We start from the raw sequence: 21,137 nt of genomic DNA, 5'->3' as shown, positions 1-21,137 counted from the left end.
TTACCAGGAAGTGAAGAAACCAGCCGAGTCTGGGTGGCTGAATTTTTCAGCTATGGAATTCATAGAGAATAACATAGCTACGATTTCGGACAAAGTATGTTCCAAAACAAAGGTAAATATAGTAATAAAATAATAATAGTAATAACAACAATAATAATAAAAATGAAATGTCGTATGGCTTTTAGTGCCGAGAGTGTCCGAAGATATGTTCGGCTCGCCAGGTGTAGGTCTCTTGATTAGACACCCGTAGGCGACCTGCACGTCGTGATGAGGATGAAATTATGATGAAGACAACACATACACCCATCCCCCGTGCCAGCGAAATTAACCAATTATGGTTAAAATTCCTGACCCTGCCGGAAATCGAACCCGAGGCCCCTGTCACCAAATGCCAGCACGCTTACCATTTAGCTACGAGCCGGACGTTTATATTATTATTTTGTGCATCTGAAAGTGGAGGTTGTTGATTCCTTGTTTCCATGACAGAATATCTATTACCGTGGGTAGCTCTTTCTTGAGATGTCAATGTACTGTGCATTGGATTTTGGGTTGTGATTTTATGAAATTTTACGCGTTTCTTGTCCAGGAGATGAGGTAAGTTTTATCAGTGCAGGCTCCACCTACGCTAATGTATAAACACATAACGTAGCGGCATTTCGACGGGACTTTTCATAGCGAGTTTGACCAAAGCAGCAGCTGCATTTTCGGACGAGGGAATTTCCGGGTACCGGGCGCTGGAACAATGTGCCCACATCCTACGAATATAAAGTTTCAAAAGAGTAGAAAGTTTATATAGTTGAATTAGAAAATGAAATAATATTTTCTAGCATTTTACCTCTGTCATTTACCGCGGGTATGAAATGGGCGGGCCCGTTTATTGTGAATTTTATATCTAGGAGAAAATCACACAGAAATGTCAGGTAGCACATTTCCACTTCATTCTAATTAATTTCAATACGCACTCCAGATCTTTTGTAGCCATTCTAAACAAATTTTGAAAGCTAACCGTATTCTCTAATCTCTTTTCTTCCTAACTCTCCTCTTTTTCCCCTATTCATAAGAATTAAGAGAGTTACAGCACATACGATCTACCTGTATGCCGCCATTTCGGTGGACTGGCACTGCAAGCATGTGTAAACAGTACCGGCAAGTTATTGCTGTAAGATACTTGTGAACAACTTGTGCAAATAAGTTGCTTAGTTTTCTTACATGAAGTGTAAACCCAACAGCAAGTGCCTTGCAGCAATTTGCAGCAGTAACATGCACAATACTTCCTAGTGTAAACCTAGCCTTAGAGGGAGAGAACAGTTCAGACAAGGCTAGTAAATGAAATACCAGTGTGTTCTATACCATACATTAGGAGAACAAAATTGAACAAAAACCTACCCAAAAATCACAATCCTCAGAGCTGAAAATGTGTGAGAACATATTATCCTCTTTTATTCTCTCACTTCCCGTTACACAGCGCAGCGGCAGCACGGAAATGCACGCACTTCGCAGTTCAGGTCCGTGCTTAGAACGTGTATTAAGTGTTGATCTGCCGCTCCAACTGTTCTCGAGTTGTGAAGTGTTACTTCGGGGTATAATTCTCATAATTCCTCCACATGTGTAACGGTAGAGAAAAGGGTATTTATGTACAATAATATCTAAAAACAGAGTCTTGCAGGGAAATCGTTAAGTGAATTGTAACACAATTTCCAGGTGTACGCCCTCCACATAGAGAGACTGTGCGGAAACTCGTAAACAGATTGAGAGGAACTGGTTCTTTAATCTATATGAAGGTAAGTATAAAAAAAAATGCGTACTTCAGGGTGAAAAAGTAAATGAAATCGCGGAAATATTAGAACATACGCCTACAAAATCCCTAAGACGACTTGGACAAGAAGCGGGGTTTCGAAAAGCTCAGCATGGCGGGCTACGAAAATTTTAAAATTGAAACCATACAAGGAGGAGAGCATTTCCAACATCTCCTGTCATAAGGAACAAGCTTATTTTCTTAATTTTTAATTACTATTTTTATTTATTCTTATTTTCTTAATTTTAATTGTTATCTCATGTCATGCACGTCCGACTCGTTGGCTGAATGGTCAGCGTACTGGCCTTCGGTTCAGAGGGTCCCAGGTTCGATTCCCGGCCGGGTCGGGGATTTTAATCGCTTCTGATTAATTCTTCTGGCTCGGGGACTGGGTGTATATGTCCGTCCCAACACTCTCCTCATCATATTCAGACAACACTCTCCACTACCAACCACCACAGAAACACGCAATAGTGCTTACATCCCTCCATAGAGGGTTGGCGTCAGGAAGGGCATCCGGCCGTAAAAACAGGGCCAAATCCACATGTGCGACGCAGTTCGCACCCGCGACCCCACAGATGTGGGAAAAAGCGGCAGGAAAAGAAGAAAAGAGAAAGAAGAAGAAGAAGATCTCATGTGATGCACGGATAAAGTGTGTGAAGTGCAGTTCTTGTTTCTATGTCACGGAGCGGGGAGTGATGAGTCAACGGAAGGCAGGTAATCTGGGCACGCCTGCCGGCCAACCTGTTGTAACCAAAGTTGAAGTTTACAGAACACAACTTTATTTGCTTCACTTTATGATATTTACACAAATAACTGAAATTTATTTTGAAGCAAAAAGGAATATTGAATCTTGAGAAAAGTCTGTCTTTATACAATATGTACAGGTTTGCAGTCTTTATATACACTTCTATCTTGAAAAGATAGTCTTCGTGAATTGACACGTTGATAGTCGAGAACTATCTGGCACACTAACATAAATGTCATGAGAGTCCTTGTTTGTTGAAGTGCCTGAATTCCAAAAAAGCAAGTTCAATTGATTGAAGAAATTCCACCTAGCGAAACTAAGGGAGCTTGCATAACTTAGGGAATGAAAATGGCTTGTAAAAGAATTATGGGACTTAGGCAGCGGAAACGGGTAAGGGAGCGGTGACCAGAGGTGAAACCTCGTACTGCCAGAAATTCAGTCCACCTGGTCGAAGCACATTTTCAAGAGGAGTAGCCTCCGTGCTCGACGTAGGGTGTATTCTGGAGCTGGACACCGGGGCAAGTGGGCAAGTGAGCAGGCCGGGAGCTCCTATTTATAGTACACTCGATGGTCAGGCACGCGCACTGAGGGCTGCGCGTCGAAGCTAGCAGAATGATACACAGGCGCGCGTGCAGCTGGCTGACGGAGCGAGAAGGGAGCGCCGGACATACAACACAACCAATGAGAGAAACTCAGTACTCAATGTAATTAATAAGATTGTATAATAGACTACGTGCGATTCCCCACGTTGGCGCCAAGCGCAGTACTTTTGATTAGTAGGCCTTGGCTCAGTAGAGGGCTGCAGTGTCGTGGATTTGTATTTTACTTTTTTGACTATTGTAAAAACTGGTTCACCTAATTAAAATAACCTCGCAAACAGTGGGCCACGTCCGTTGACAAAACAACAGGGAAGAAAGAGAGACTGGATTGAATGGAATAATATTCGCGACCATGTCTGGGGCCCAGAGGCTCCTTTGCAGCAGCCTTGTACGGTTGGTTGAAGGCGAGTTCCAATACGCTTTAATTATACAGTTATGAAAGGAACCAATACCACAAGAAGAATAAAGACAAATTACATTTCGAGTTGAAATAGAGAAATGTCAGAGAAAAATGTAAAGAAGTTCTTCACATTTATGGCTGATTAACAAGTGTAGTAGATTACGAGGGCGAATAAAAGAATTCAGATACACACCGTATCCAATAAAGTTTGTTTCCTCTGAGTAACATTACATGAACAGATCGTTACGGAAAGGAACCAAACCTCTTAAGTTAATGACGTACTTCACTTCTTTCAAACACACAACGAACAAGATTTTATTACGTCCTTTTTCTAGAAAGAAGAGAATTTATGGTTTGAAGCAATCGGGTATTTCATTTACTAGCCTCTTGCTCTTTCTCTCTTCGTTAACTCAGGCGCAGAAAAGTGACTCAAAATGTTAACAGCGATATTAGACGTATCCCACCGGAATTCACTTATTTAACATGAAAGTGAATTGGAGAACGTCACAGAAATGTTATACCTTGGCTCAGTCATTTTCAGTTTAGGTAACTGTGCTCCTAAAATTAAGAGATGAACAGCTATGGCCAAAAATGCAATGACGAGTTTGTCCTATTATTTTATGGAAGAATCACTGTCACTTTATCACTGAAGATTTTATTTATTTATTTACTTATTTATTTATAATGTCTTCCTTTACTTCGAGTGGTGAAGGCTATAACGCCTTCTCTTACACTGAACCAAGTTTAAATACTATACAAAATAATGTGATCCTAACTCATAGTTTACCCAAACATTTTCAGTGAGTAATGTCTTGTTGAGGGACTTACAAATTTTAAGGAGTTCGACTCCGGACTTGTGTATTTCAGTGAATCACAGTATAACCGCTACCCTCGTGTAGTTTTTAAAGGGAATTTAACTTAAAACTATAACGTTATGAGGGATAGAACATTCCAATGTAGTAACATTACAATTCTTTCTCCACGAACCTGCTAGGCGACCAAGGGATGATTGAATTAGAACCATGAAACTACTCTTGATTCGTACCATCATGCGGGGAACACCATGGGTTGCCTGTACTTGCGAGTAGTATCACTAAATTGGTACGAAATAGGTTTGTGATTAGTTGCAGTAAAAAGCCTGGCCTGGGGGTTTCCAGTACCCGTGCGTCGTACCCATGTGAGCAACACCGCGGGTCTGGGCGTAGCCTGTGAGTTGTACCACTATATGAGCGGCACCGTGGGTCTGCGTTGCCTGTGAATAGTATCCACAATGTGAGGAACACCACGGGGCCCGTGGGACCGGCACCCGTGCCTAGTACACCTAGGTGAGGAAACTCATCGGGTTGCGTTGGCTCTGAGTGGCGCCATTGTGTGAGAAACACCATAGGTCTGCTTTACCTGTACGAAGTACAATACTTGTGAGTAGTACCATCTTGTGTGGACCACCGTGAGTCTTCGCTACTTTTGATTAGTACCCCAACATGACAAATACCATGGTTCTACTTTACTCGCGACATGTACCATTCTGTGGGGCCTTAGACATGGATTTTGCACCCCTTTAGGCATCAAGCATCATTGTGCTTTATGAGTGGTCCCTTGGTCAGTAATACCTTTATTTACGATCTCTTTTGAGTCTGATCCACTGTTTTGTTTGTTGGTTTGTTTGTTTTTTGTTTTTGTTGGGTTCATGTCCATCCATTCATTCTTCATGACATTTTTTATTTTATTTTGGTCAGTGGATTACTTTGAACTTCTTGTTATTTCATTTCGTACCATTAGGGCCCGATGACCTCGATGTTAGGCCCCTTTGAACAACAAGCATCATCATCATCATCATCTATGATTTTTGATCTTATCAAGTTACTTTTAAATTTATTTGTATTAAACTTTGCTTCTAATGACGTATCGAATATGGTTTTTCAGAAGTGTAGAATTCTTTTGATATTCATCTACACGGACTTAATATTCTATGTCAACGTCCAGTAAAAAATTTTTAATTTTCGTAATGTTCAAATGAATTTACGTGTATTTCCTACCCTAGTAGTTTTCATTCTAATATTGTAAAGCTCTCTTATTAACACAAGCTTCTTGCTTCCAGGTAGGTGTCCGACCAGCATCAAAGGAAAGGTTTTGGATAGCATCAACAGGTGGTCCCTGCCATATGTAAGTAACTGATATGTTACATAAATACTGCATACGGGGTTGTTCAATTAAAACATAGACTGGTAAATAGAAACATAACCTCTACGTAGATCAAAATGACAGCATACTGATTGTAGTTCGAGAGAGTCTACAGGTAATCACTTTCGCTGTTCAGGCACCTGTCCCGGTGCTGAACATGTTTCTTTATATCCTCCAGAATGAAAGATGCTGGTTGTTGGTTGAACAGAGAAAGCGCGCTCTTCGCCAGATGTCGCCATCTTTACAAATCGCCACTGTGGTGATTGCGGGAACTAAGAGCATTAGCTGTAACATTGAACATTTTAGTACATCTATTATATAAAATGCTACATAACTATAAAGTTATATAGAATTCAATTCCCGATCGTTTATGTCTTACACATTTTTATCGTACCGGCAATGATAATTTTAAATTTTGAATGATGAATTTTGATTTTTGTTGCTAAGTCCATATCAGCACCGAGTCACGATTATTAATCAACAATAACAATACATTGACCATTGTTTATTGTGATGTGCTTTGTGTCTTCTGCTATCACTCCTCTCCGATAGATGTGATTACTGCTGCGTACCGAGTATTATAGCCTGCCTGAATACTTGCGGGAAGTAGGTAGGGAGTTAGATCTCTCTCTTCTTTACCATGGCATTCCTCTGGTTCATAAATATTTCTGACACTACTGGTACGAACCAAACTGGTTCATCACAGCATTCCAGCAATTCAGCCTCTACTGTAAGGTACTGATTACAAGGAGCAGTGTGCCCATTTAACGGAATAATGGCAGAGGAGTGTTCACGGCTGTCTGTGACCTGGCCATTCCAGCACTGGAACTTTGGATTGTTAGATCGGCAGCGAAGTACTGTTCGTTAAAAGTGAGAAAATGTGCAGTTTTTCATTTCATCGAATATTTTATATGATAACATTGCTTTTAATTGCTACATTCCTACAGGGGTCATTCTAATGAACTATGTTGATTTCAGCTGGGAAAACCACAAAGACAGCCTTTCTGAGAATTACGTAGGGAAGCACGGGTACATCAGCAAGTACTGTATATATGAAATCTGTATCATTTGTAGTTTTTATGTAATAAATTAATAAAAGTACTACCGGACTTTAGGGACTCCTTATATATATCTAGGAGTGACAAACTAAAATGTGAATAAATTACATAATTCTCATACATTTGTAGATGTCTCAGTTGTGAGCATCGTGATCTCTGAAGAGGCTATTGTTCTTGTTTCTTCTTCGACCGTCGAGCGGGAACTTGTGCACTATCTTTCTTCCCTGGAACATTTCCAATGAAGATCAGTTTTTCTATGCTGCCGTTCTTACATCACAGTGTCGCAAAAATGGTGAACTTTTTAATACCATATTGATGATAATCGGATTCTCAGGCTGAGCTGGTTAGTAATGGAATATTTGCTGAGAAATGGTGTGTAGGATGTGCGTAACAGTCTTCATTAAGACCAAATGTCAAAAGAAGCCATTTTCTTCGGGTCTGTAGCAAAGAGAGTCCACGTCTCGGCTCCATAGAGCATTGGAGATGAAACATTTACCCTTCAGCCTTCAGGGCTTTCTTCACCATGTCAAGGTAGTGACTATTACGATGGGGGAGAGAACTTGGCTGTAAGGCTATAAGCGTGTTGACGTACGTTACTATGGAGCACAGATACACCTAGTGACAGTTTTCCCAGTCAAAGCTCCATCTCTGAACAAGAATTGAATACTGTTATGCTGTACTCTTGTGGACGTAACCATTACACACGAATGTTGCTTCAATCTTTTTCCTCTACTTGGCGGACGCGTGTCTCCGGATGACAATGTTCTGAACTGTTATTACAGACACAAATCCATGGAGTGCTCACAACTCTTGGTTGCACCGTCATTTATTTGCATATAGTGCTGCCAGCACTGTCTATATTTCAATTCAAGGCATGCCCGGAAAATTAGGTTAACCGACAAAATTAAAATATTTGAGTTAAGTGCTTCCATCTGTTGTCAGATACGAGATTCTATCTTTCGTGATGTTGGGCTATCCTTCAGCGATTATATTAGGTTAATAAAAGGATTTAAGTATTTGTGTTTCTGGATTAGCTTTATGTTTAATGTTGTAATACAGTAAACCAAAAATATAGTTACCATTTAAAAAAGGTTGCGCCATTAATTTACCAGCATAAAATTAAACCAATGGAAATCAAGAAATGAACATTCAGTAAATTAATGAGTTAAAATTCCAATAAGTTGTTTAAATAAACAACAACGATAAGTAGAACTGTAAATTAGGGAATTTACAACCTGGAAAAGCAAATAGTAGTTAATAATAACAGAAGTATATTAGAGTATTCTTAAAACCAGACTCAACTGAAGTAAATTATGGGTACATCATATAAAGAGTAGGGTGGCATCATTGTAGCCATCATGAAAATACTTACTTGAGCTCGAATTAAATGATAATGTACAATATAATAACGTAAATATACAGACCGGCATGTACAGGAGCACTTCTGCGACGTAAACAATACAGAAGTGTGCAGATTATTAGACTCAAAGGAGAAAGCCCAAATTAAATTGCCTTACTTCTTGTTTTTGCACTCACTTGTCTTTATAATTTGTTCCATGGAACTCCCTATATTTCAGTCAAATATTCATCCTACTTACTAAACTTTGTGAAATACTGTATTATTCCTATTTTTTAAATATTACGTTGAGATTAAATATTTCTGTTTGGTCTGTTGCTAATCCTATGTCAACAGTTTCCAAGAGTTTGGATAGTAAACAGCACAAAGCACAGCGAATTATACCAGCAAAATATCACAGAACCACTTCATGTAATCCATTTTACCTAATGACACTCAAAAGAGAAATCCTCAAAACTGGAATTTAATATTGTTAGATGAGTCTATTGACTATAATATCGCTACTGATGTAATTGAAAGAGAATGTAACTTGTGTTGTATAATTTACTAATACCTAAACGTCCTCCACTGCAGCAGAAAAATATTTTTATAGTCAGGCAGGTAATAGGTAATCCGACAATGGAAACATTCAAGAATTTCTGTAGAGTCTAACAATTGTCACGCCTCTGTATGCACCACGTGCACATGTATCACGTAAGTGAAAATACCAAATATAACATGTGCGAAGTTAGTTTGGGCTAGCAAGTAGCCTTAACTGTATTACAATTTCAACCCAGACCGAATACATACAGAAATCAAACTCCAAAAACACAAGTACACATCCAGAATAGATAGATATATCAACTTACCTGTAATGTATCACGCCCGGAGTTATTAATCAAATACAAACGTGGAAAAAGTTGGGCTCCATAGAGCGGATTAACACTAATACCGAAACGCAAAAGTGAAACGAATGAGATATTGCACCAATCTACTAAATAACGAGTCTCATCTAAATCTACTCATTCAAAAGATTTTAATTAAACAAATGAAGGTGGAAAATAAATACATATCAAAGAACAGGAGGAGTTAACGACGTTAAATAGATAGATTTCAGAGCTTGGAACTAAATCACAGCGTGACAGATACTGTACCGAAGAATAGGTCAGTTATGAATACATTTCCAAGACTAAACTCATAGGAAATTAATAATGTGATGCATAATGCTTTGTATATTTGCAAATTAACGCGAGTAACGAGGTCGAGTTTCAATGGTTCACTAATCGAGGTAATATTGAAGGTAACCAGGTATATAAGTTAGATAGCTCAGTAAAATATTATGAAACAACACAGGAAGTTGAGCACAACCAAAGCTTCTTCTTCTTCTTCTTCTTCTTCTTCTTCTTCTTCTTCTTCTTCTTCTTCTTCTTTTCTAGCCTATTTCAATCCACTGCTGGATATAGGCCTCTTCCATATGTTTCCATCGTCTTCGGTCTTGAGCCACTTGGAACCAGCGTGTTCCAGCCAACAGCTTTACGTCGTCGAGCCATCTCTTCTGGGGTCTTCCAATGCCTCTCTTGTGTCCCAATGGTCTCCAGTGAACAATCCTAGAGGTCCACCTGTTGTAGTCTTGTCAAATGAAGCATAAATAATGACAATTAGAGAATGTATACAGGATCAACATAATTATCCCACAAATTAAGAGAAATAAGCAGCACGTTCAGCACAATGAAACAGCTGACATACACCACAACCAAATAAACCCGAACAGGACGTAAACATTAAAACAAACCGTTGACTTCTTTATTTCCACGATTTTACAGATGGAAATTAAATTAAATAATGACCAGATGAAGATCTGTTATGTTTGTCTTGATAAATATAGTTCCCATTTAAAAAAGGGAAATTTACTAAGTTACGCCATTAATTTATCTGCATAAAATTAAACCAAGGGAAATCAAGAAATGAATACTCTTTAAAATAATGGGTTAACATTCCAATAAGCTCTTTACATAAACACCAACGATATGTATAACTGTAAATTAGAAAATATACAATCCGGCAAAGCAAATAGTAGTTGATAATAACAGAAGTAAATCAGAATATTCTTAAAACCAGACTCAACTCAAGCAAATGATGGGTAGGGTGGCGTCATTTTAGCCATTATGAAAATACTTATTTGAGCTCGAATTAAATCACAATGTTCAATAAAATAACTGAAATATACAGACTGGAATTTACAGGAGCATTTTTTTTTTTTTTTTTTTTTTGCGACGAACAGAATATGTACCACGTCGTCATGTGTCACGTAAGTGAAAATACCAAATGTAACATATGCGGAGTTAGATTACCAGATCAGGAGACACAAAATACAGGCCTCTCTTTTAACAACTTCTGTCTACATAAAAAGTTATCACTGTACTAATTAACATTGTATCTTAACGGGTCTTAATACCCTACCCAGGATTTACTGGGATCCTTTCCATACATTCCATGGTGGAATAAGTGATACACAGACCAGAACTAAAAAATCCCCTCTGTACACTGTGGATGTACAACTGATAATCCAAGTAAAACCAATTGAAGATCGGTTAAATATTACTCAAAAACATGAATAGGTCATATGACTAAGAGTCATACTAGAATCATCTCTGATGGTAGATCGCGTATCGGGCGAGTTGGCCATGTGGTTAGGGGCGCGCGGCTGTGAGCTTGCATCCGGGAGATAATGGGTTCGGATCCCACTGTCGCCAGCCCTGAAGATGGTTTTCTGTGGTTTCCCATTTTCACACCAGGCAAATGCAAATGTACCTTAATTAAGGCAACGACCACTTCCTTCCAACTCCTAGGCATTTCCTATCCCAACGTTGCCATAAGACCTATCTGTGTCGGTGTGACGTAAAGCCCCTAGCAAAAAAGAAAGTGGTGGATCGCACCACGGAACAGAAGACCACTACATTAGATCATTCAAAAGCGCATAGTGGGGAAGGTAAGAAACAAACTCGCAAGGAGCAAATAAAATAATACCGTAGGGGGAACTACAGAATGCCAATAGGTGAATGACATTTAATTAACATTGTGACACAAATTTCAAATTACGCTTATAGCAACCAAAATATAATAATAAACACTGTGGGAGTGTAATGAGACTAAGCTTAGTCATGTTATAATGTCAAGAACAGACTGCCTTCTAGTGGTAGTAGTAGTGGATCTAATATGTAGGCATGGTAACCACCACAGTAAAATGTTCTAAATACATACATACATACATACATACATACATACATACATACATACATATATACATAATCATTATAGACTGTTATGCCTTTCAGCGTTCAGTCTGCAAACCTCTGTGAATTTACAAAACGTCGCCACAATCCTCGATTTGCAACTACTGTTGTGGCCTCATTTAGTTCTATACCTCTTATCTTTAAATCGTTAGAAACCGAGTCTAACCATCGTCGTCTTGGTCTCCCTCTACTTCTCTTACCCTCATTAGCAGAGTCCATTGTTCTCCTAGGTAACGTATCCTCCATTCGCCTCACATGACCCCACCACCGAAGCCGGTTTATGCGTACAGCTTCATCCATCGAGTTCATTCATGAATTAGCCTTTACCTCCTCATTCCGAGTACCCTCCTGCCATTATTCCCACCTCCTTGTACCAGCAATCATTCTTGCTACTTTCATGTCTGTTACTTCTAACTTATGAATAAGATATCCTGAGTCCACCCAGCTTTTGCTCCCGTAAAGCTAAGTTGGTCTGAAAACAGACCGATGTAAAGATAGTTTCGTCTGGGAGCTGACTTCCTTCTTACAGAATACTGCTGATCGCAACTGCGAGCTCACTGCATTAGCTTTACTACACTTTGATTCAATATCACTTACTATATTACCATCCTGGGAGAACACACAGCCTAAATACTTGAAATTATCGACCTGTCAGGACTAAATTCTGGCACCTTGGCGACTCGGAAAACCGTAAAAATAGTTATTGGGACGTACAGCCAATGACATTATTACACTCTACCTTTCTTGGTATGTATGTACAGTTGACAAAATTGCTTGGGACGTGAGCTGAACTCGACTGTTTGAAGTTCGTTCCCTTAGATAACGAAGAGAGTACAAATATACAAAGTGATGAAAGCAAATGAGCATATTATACTCTAAAGTTGCTTGACTTATTTGCCTTAGTGAGCATGAATATCAATTTCCTTATTGAAGTAGAGGTATCTTGCAGAGTCATAGTCTCTTCACAAAAGTTACATAAGTTCCGTTATATTTTCTTTTTTGTGTCTTGTATTGAATTCTAGGAAATATATATCTCAATGAGTCTTTGAGTGATATCTTAACATCGCCGAGCGTTTCTGATATACGGTAAATACGATCATTACTTTTAGAAATAAGCTTAAAATGAGGGCTGCGTTGTATAGAGTGCTTTACCTTAAGAAGAGAGCGAGGAAGATATTTTAAAACATCTTAAATCTTAATATCTTAATTTCTATCTAAGATAATTAACCTAGAAGGAGTGATATATATGTATATCTGTGATTTCTTGGAAAAACCATTCTCGCAGTAAAGGAATAAGAACACTCGTGCAGTACGTAAGCGAAGATCAGAAAAGTAGAAAATGTTAACAAGTATTTTTGTCGTCTATATACTGCATATAAATATATGTATATGAAGATGAAGAATACACCCACCGTATTCCCTGCCTGTCGTAAGAGGCGACTAAAAGGGGCCCAAGGTTCTCTCAACTTGGGAGCGTGGGGTGGCGACCACGGGGCCCTGAACTGAGTCCGGGCATTGCTACCACTCACTTGTGCCAGGCTCCTCACATTCATCTATCCTGTCCAACCTCCCTTGGTCAATTCCTGTTCTTTTCCGACCCCGACGTTATTAGAGCATTCGAGGCCTAGGGAGTCTTTCATTTTCACGCCCTTTGTGGTCCTTGCCTTTCTTCGTCCGTTACCTCATTTTTCGAAGTGACGGATCCCTACCTTTTTTCTTCTTTTTTCTCTCTGTCTACTCCCTGTGGGTGGGGATGCAGACGAAAAATACACCCACGGTATCCCCTGCCTGTCGTGAGAGGGAACTAAACGGGGCGACCAAGGGATCATTGTATTCGTCCGTTACTTGATTTTTCGAAGTGACGGATCCCTTCTTTTTCTCCTTTTTTCTCTCTGTCTACTCCCTGTGGGTGGGGATGCAGACGAAAAATACACCCACGGTATCCCCTGCCTGTCGTGATAGGGGACTGAAAGGGGCGACCAAGGGATCATTGTATTAGAACCATGAAACTACTTTCGATTAGTACCATCACGTGGGGAACACCAAGGGTCACCTTTACTTGCGGGTAGTACCACTATGTTAGGTACACAGTAGGTTTGTGATTAGTAGCAGCAGAGAGTGGTTCACTGTGGGTTTCACGTACCCATGATTAGTACCATTGTGAGAAACACAATGAGTCTGGGCGTTGCCTGTGATTAGTACCCACTATGTGAGGAACACCACGGGAATACCGGTGCCCATGATTAGTACACCTAGGTGAGGAACACCATCGGTTTGCGTTGCCTACGAGTGGCGCCATTATGTGAGTAAAACCATAGGCCTACGTTAATGGTACGACATACAACACTTGTGAGTAGTACCTTCATGTGTGGAACACCTTGAGTCTACGCTACTTTTGATCAGTACCCCAACATGACAAATACCATGGTTCTACTTTACTGGCGACAAGTACCATTATGAGGGGCCTTAGACCTGGATTTTGGACCCCTTTAGACAACAAGCATCCTCGATTCAGGATTGTGCTTTAGAAGTGGTCCCTTGGTCAGAAATACAATTTTTTATGATAGTTTTTGGGTCGGTTCCACTGATTGTTTTAAATTCATATCCATCCATTCATTCTTCATGATATTTTTTATTTTGGTCAATGGGTGATTATTGAACTTTTAATTTGTAATTTCATTTCGTACCATTAGAGACCGATGACCTAGATGTTAGGCCTCTTTAAACAACAATCATCATCATCATCATCATCATCACTTTCTATGCAGATATCAAATTACCTATGTTAGGTGCTGCCTGGCCGAGGCGGTAAAGGCGTACTCGGTTCACCCGGAAGGACGTGGGTTCGATTCCCCGTCAAGAAGTAAAAAATTTAAGAAATGAGATTTCCACTTCCGGAGGTGCACATGGCCCTGAGGTTCACTCAGCCTGCACCAAACACGAGTACCAGGTTAACCAGCTAACCACTCTACCCCACCAGGTGCCGAGGTTAAGGATAGTGGAAGCCATTACCTTCCACCCCTCCAAGGGCCTTCATGGCCTGTGGAGGTCTTTATTTGCTTTTATACGTTGGATTACATTCTTGATTTCTGTAGAGACAAGTTTCATTGTTTCAAAACGAACGCTCTCATACTGACCCAAATTTGATAGACTTAGTATTCTTACTTTTGTCCTGCTTCTGCTCGATTTCCCACTCCCTAGTGAGGCCACTGTTGCCATATTGGGCTTGGCCGTATTTCACGGCCGAATGCTCTTTTTTTCGCCAACTTTATGTGGAAGGATATATTGACTTTTTGTGTCTCTATTGTGGTTCAAGGCATGGAGTGCTGTGTGTATATGAAGAGGAGTACATTGGGACAACCACAAACGCTCAGTCCCAGAAACAGGGTGATCCCCTATCCGATCGGCAATCGAACTCAGGACCGTTTGAATCAAAGCTTGCATCCTGATTTTGTAGCCTATTTTCATGAGTTGATGTTTGGATAATCAGTCTGTGGACTGGTTTGATTCAGCTTTCCATGCCACCCTATCCTGCGCTCACTTTCACATTTCTACATAATTACTACATCGTACATCTACTTTAATCTGTTTGTAATATTCATGCCTGGGTCTATCCCTATATTCCGAATACAAGCTTACAGCTACTTGACCGAAATCGTGCCGTCAATCACTCGGCATTAATTTTGTTTAGCCTTTATTTATTTTCGTGTTGTTCTTCGCCAACACTTGGTTCATACCAATCAGAAATTTATCCAGATCTGCAGATTCATATAAAATAAGAATATTATCGATAAATCTCGGAGACTTTCTCTCCTAGGATTGTTATTAACTTCGCAAATCTCTCTTTCATTTACCTTATCGTATGTTCTGTATAAACTTTGAAAAGGAGAAGGAAAATACGGCAACCCTGCCTCACTCCTTCCTGCTTCATTTTCATAATCAGATTTTTATACAGATTGTGGACAACCCTCCTTTCTGAGTATCTGATCACGATCACTCACATAATATCAAATATCTCTATTTATATAGTAGTAATAAGAAGAAGAAGAAGAAGAAGAAGAAGAAGAAGAAGAAGAAGAAGAAGAAGAATGCATATTCATTACGGACTGTTATGCCTTTCAGCGTTTAGTCTGCACACTTCTCTACATGAACTAAGCACTTCCACAATCATCTATTTTTAAAACTAGCTCTGCAGTCTCGTTTACTTCTGTACAACTTATCCGAAATTTGGTACCGGTAATCAGGTGTCGGAGGATTAAGTTATATTACCAGCACCAAGGACGATTCACCATATATGAAAGATGAATTCCTATGTTGAATTACATTTTCCATGCAGGTGTTGTACATCTTGGGACGTTTTAATTTCTTTCTTTCATCTTTCTTAATCCGTTTACCCTCCAGGTTTGGTTTTTCCCTCGGATTCAGCGAGAGATCCCATCTCTACCACCTCAAGGGCAGTGCCCCGGAGCGTGAGACTTTGGGTCGGGGATACAACTGGGAAGGAGGACCAGTAGATCGCCCAGGCGGCCTCGTCTGCTATGCTGAACAGGGACCTTGTGGGGGATGGGAAGATCGAAATGGACATACCAGAAAGAGGGATGGAAGCGACCATGACCTTAAGTTAGGTACCATCCCGGCATTTGCCTGGAGGAGAAGTGGGAAACTACGGAAAACCACTTCGAGGATGGCTGAGGTGGAAATCGAACACCTCTCCGCCTCTACTCAGTTGACCTCCAGAGACTGAGTGGACCCCGTTCTAGCCCTCGTACCACTTTTCAAATTTCTTGGCAGAGCAGGGTATCGAACCCAGGCCTTCGGGAATGACAGCTAATTACACTAACCCCTACACCACAGAGGCGGACACGTTTCAATTTACTGTAGAGACTGTGTGCTGTTAAAAGAAAACTACGAACATTTGTCAATTTACTGTAGGTCAGTATTAACTTCGTATTTTATTTCCGTTGTACCATTAATTTAAAATAATTGTATTACTTGTCTTTGAGCAGAGGTAAATTATTGTACTAGTAGCTATTTAAGGACTAGCTATTCGACTAAGGCTTCGGAATATCTCTCTATAATTCTGCTATACAACGGAGAATATATGCTAATATCATTGTAGTATCATGGAGAGTAGTAGAAACTGATTCGGAGTATCTGTGGATCGCAGAGGTGAAAGAAGGTGCCGGGATGAATGGGTCTAACTACAATGTCAAAAATTGAATTTAAAACTTAAGGTTATATTTTCGAAAATTTCAAACTTAACAATTTTTACAGGTACAAGTAGCAATTATTAAACAAGTCTAGGAAAGACAAGATTAGTGGTTTTAACAGATCGTTGGCTTCAAGCCCTCGCTTTACTTTTCCTGAGCTCCTAGCTCAAATTTACAAAAGAGCAAAAATGTATACAAGGGCAGAAATCCCCTAATTCAAAGAGCATTTGCTTCTAAAATTACAACACCTAGCCTTCAAGAGGCATACAGTAATCTAACTTTGAAAAAGAGCTAAGAGGCTCTCAGTTTTCCAAGCCTACTCAAGGCAACATTGCATGAATATATAATAATCTCTGGCCTTACAAGGCACTATTTACAAATAGAAATCTCCTTACACAGGGGTATCTAGTACCCAACCTACAGGGCCTTAGTGAAAAAAGAACAGGTTAAATAAACGGCCCGAGTACCATTTGAATGGAGTCGAAGACTGAGCTCCAAAAAACTTTAAAACCTATAGGGCGCGTGGCCGACGAAACAGGGGCTATTCCCAAACTACTGAGGTTGCTCGGATGGAAATAACTTTAATACATTGCAGAAACGAAAGATTACAAAAATGAAGGGGAGCTCGAGAGGGTACTTTACTCTCTATTCCCGATTTACAGTTAAAAATATTATGAAGTTTTTACATTAGCCGGCAGAGAGTTAAATTTTTAGAAAAGTAGGTTACATAGTTAATGATTCGGACCTTCCCGTCGGGTTAAACTGCGGAGCTAGCAAGAAATAAAGATGTTATGTGGCCATTACCTTAAAGAAGTTCTACCAGCTGAAGAAGAGGCCGCCCGCCTCCTGCTTGACACACACACTCGGTAAGATGACGATCAGTTGGCCAAGAAACGTGAAAATCCGCAGTTTTTAAACCCTCTGTGAAAGTTCGAGACCATGCAAGATTAAACTAGCCACACCCTCTCACTTTTATTGGCCACATTAAGTTACACTCAAAATCGAAAAAGAAGAAGAAGAAGACGACAGTGATTGGTAGAAAATTAATTACAGAAATTAGGGATTGGCTAGATTCAAAACTGGAGGAAATAAAAGGGAAATATTGCCAACCCAAAAATAAATGAACATCAATCAGTAAAAAAACTTATGAATACACAACTTTTTTGAATTATAAGTTCTTATACCACCCACCAGGGTGCATGATCATAGCTTTTGGTAGTGTCATCGATGAGAGAATGTTCAAACTTCTTGATGAATGGAGAACAAAACAAGTAGAAATTCACACAGTTCAGGAAACTTCACCATAACAAAATGATATCAGATTTTAGTGGTGACATCTTCAGAGTCAAGTTCTAAGCAGGTATAGTTTCAGTTTCACTGTTTTCCAAATAGAGGAGTTCTTTAGGCGCTGAATTTGAATGCGCGGCGTTGGGGTGTACCTCCCGGTACAGAAACAAATATTTTTTTAGAATTATTAAAGCTTTCTTTGCCTCGCAAACTGTGAAGCAGATGGAATATTCCACCAATATACAGCTGTTACGTTTTTTTGCTACTTTTTAAACGTCGCATTAACACATCGAAGGTTTTCGGTAAGGGAGGGATGGGAAGATAGCGGCCGTGGCCTTAATTAGTGCACAGCCCCAGCATCTGCGTGGAGTGAAAACCATATCCAGGGCTGCTTACGATGTGATTCGAATCTATATCTTCCGAATGCTAGCTCACAGCTGCGCGATACTAACCGCACGGCCAACTCGTTCGGTATTACCTGTTAATTTTTACATAGTCATCAGATTTGCTTTCTCTTTATATCCATGTAAGGTTAAATTCTTTCCAGCCCCACGATGTAAAGGTAGCTTGGAGGCCCCGGGTTTGATTCCCGGCCAGGTGACGGATTTTTACCCGAATTTGAGGCTTGTTTCGAAGTCTACTCAACGTACATGATTGCGATTGAGGAGTTATTTGACTGTGAAATAGCGTCCCCGGTCCAGAAAGTTAAGGATAGTGGCCGGGAGGATTCGTCGTGCTGACCAGCGCAGTGGCAACATCGTAACCAATGAGGTTTGTCAGAGGTGTGTTTATTGCTAGTTGAAACAATATACCTTAAAATCTTCTGTACCGCACGACTACTCGTAATCTTCAGGACTTCGGGCTGAGCAGCAGTCGCTTGGTAGGCCATGGCCCTGCGGGGTTGTTGTACCATGGGTTGGGCTTGGTTTTGAGATTAAATACTTGATTTCTGTGGAGAGGGGTGTTATTGCTTTAAACTGAATGCTCTCACATTGATCCAGATTTTATAGCCTTCTACTTCCGCCCGCTTTCCCACAACCTGGCTATCTGTGTCGTGAGTATGCGTGACCCATACCACTCCTTATCAACACATACCAGTCGGCACGTGCGGTTATGTAAGTAGTACGATTCAACGTGGTTGTAATTCGTGATGCTGAAGTCTGAGAAACGTTATGAGATGGTACAGTTTAATCTAATTCGAAATCATCTTTCCAAGGATACCACATCCGGTAATGCTTCAAAACAACGAGTTAATTTCGAAATGTCTTGGACCGTGCAATTTATACCCTAAATTATATTAAGTCTACCCCAATCGCGCGTAAGAGTCTATATCCTCACAGTTTGGACCCCCGATAGGCTATAACGTCTAAGGGTTGTAGGACAACCGTTATGGTATCATCACCTCAGGATTGTCCGACTCGTTGGCTGAACGGTCAGCGTACTGGCCTTCGGTTCATAGGTTCCCGGGTTCGATTCCCGGCCGGGTCGGGGATTTTAACCTTAATTCGTTAATTCCAGTGGCACGGGGGCTGGGTGTATGTGTTGTCTTCATCATCATTTCATGCTCATCATGACGCGCAGGTCGCCTAAGGGAGTCAAATAGAAAGACCTGCACCTGGCGAGTCGAACCCGTTCTGGGATATCCCGGCACTAAAAGCCATACGACATTTCATTTACCTCAGGATTAGTGAATGATTTTTAAATGTGTCCCAAATGTGGGGTCAGAATTGATATTTAGAAAGGCAAATCACAGATTTCAAGAAATCTAAGTTCAAATTTTGATTCCCTCCTTTGTCATGTTATTCTACTGGAATTGAAATAATTTTGTTATGTTAATGTCAAATGTCAAATGATAGTGCGTCTGGATGTTATGAAATTTATTACTCATGGGGTCGGTTGTGCGGCAACAACACATTTTGGCTCAGTAACCAAAGCAATGGCAAACTACCTCATTCCTCGTCTTGCCTGGTACCTCTCATTATGGGGCCGTCATTTTTCCCCTTACAACTACATAGCACTTGTTGGTGCTATCTGAGGATAAAACCAGCTTGCGGACTTCAGACTCAACAATGTCGTTATCACCATCATCACGTCCACCTCCGTAGAGTTACAATTAGTTCTATTAGCTGCCATTCTTGAAAGCCTAAGTTCGATTCTGGTACTGCCAGAAATGTAAGATTGGTACGAAAGCTGATATGTAGTTAAAAGAAAGTATATGCAGATCAGGAGTGGGGGTGATGGGTGTTGCCTGGAAGGAGTAGGATCACCACGGGGCGAGGACATAAATTTACATCTGTGGAAATAGGTGTCAGAAGGAGTATTCTTCCATTCTCTGAATTAGACAATACAACCAGTTTTCTGTTTGATATAGTTCTATCCAAATTATATGAACGAATCATCAAGAAATTACAGACGAACAGGACAACCAAAGTAACTGACAACAAATTCGCAATATGGAGGCTATCACGTAACTAGAAAAGAAGCAACTGTTTGAATACTTTGGAGATTGTTCCATTTGATTCCAACAGAGCTCGAGGATTGCTCCTTTTGATACCAGCTGTTAGTTCCTCACGGTCGAAAAAATGAGGATTTTTTGTTATTTTAGAAAGAAATTAATATTACAGTTCAACAGAAGGAAAGGAACACGAATAAAATCCATAAATAGCTCACATTCGTGCAAAGTGGATGATTGCTTATTTTGGTACCAATAACCTCATTTACATCATCATCATCATCATGAGGAGCAGCAGCATCATCAGCACCATCATCATCATAATTTCTTCTCTTCTTCTTTCTTCCCCTGGCCAACAATTACAATTAAGTGATAATATTTCAATATCTTAGCCTCCGTGGCTCAGACGGAAGCCCACCGGCTTCTCACCGCTGGGTTCCGTGGTACAAATCCAGGTCACTCCATGTGAGATTTGTACTGGACAAAGTGGAGTCGGGACAGGTTTTTCTCCAGGTACTCCGGTTTTCCATCATATTTCATTCCAGCAACACTCCGCAATATCATTTCATTTCATCTGACACTCATTAATCATTGCCCCCAGAGCAGTGCGACAGGTTTCGGCAGCCGGCACAATTCCTATCCTCGCCGCTAGATGGGGACTTCATTCATTCCATTCCTGACCCGGTCGAATGACTGGAAACAGGCTGTGGATTTTCATTTCAATATCTGGTTGATAATGCATCAAGTTTCAGTCCCAACTTATATTTTATTAAATACA

At 40.2% G+C, this 21,137-nt stretch overlaps 1 protein-coding gene across 1 annotated transcript in view; it reads left to right on the top strand.

Annotated features, from left to right (window-relative positions):
- Positions 1-21,137, top strand: part of Dhit (Double hit) — a 1,255,395-nt gene that overhangs the window by 370,025 nt on the left and 864,233 nt on the right. The window contains exon 2 of the mRNA XM_067145213.2: positions 5,641-5,705. The gene's annotated coding sequence lies outside the window, so the exon portion shown is untranslated. The remainder of the gene's footprint in view (positions 1-5,640; positions 5,706-21,137) is intronic.

This window comes from Anabrus simplex, chromosome 4 (assembly GCF_040414725.1).
Source record: "Anabrus simplex isolate iqAnaSimp1 chromosome 4, ASM4041472v1, whole genome shotgun sequence".
Lineage (NCBI taxonomy): Eukaryota > Metazoa > Arthropoda > Insecta > Orthoptera > Tettigoniidae > Anabrus > Anabrus simplex.
This window is presented reverse-complemented; position numbering and strand designations above follow the sequence as displayed.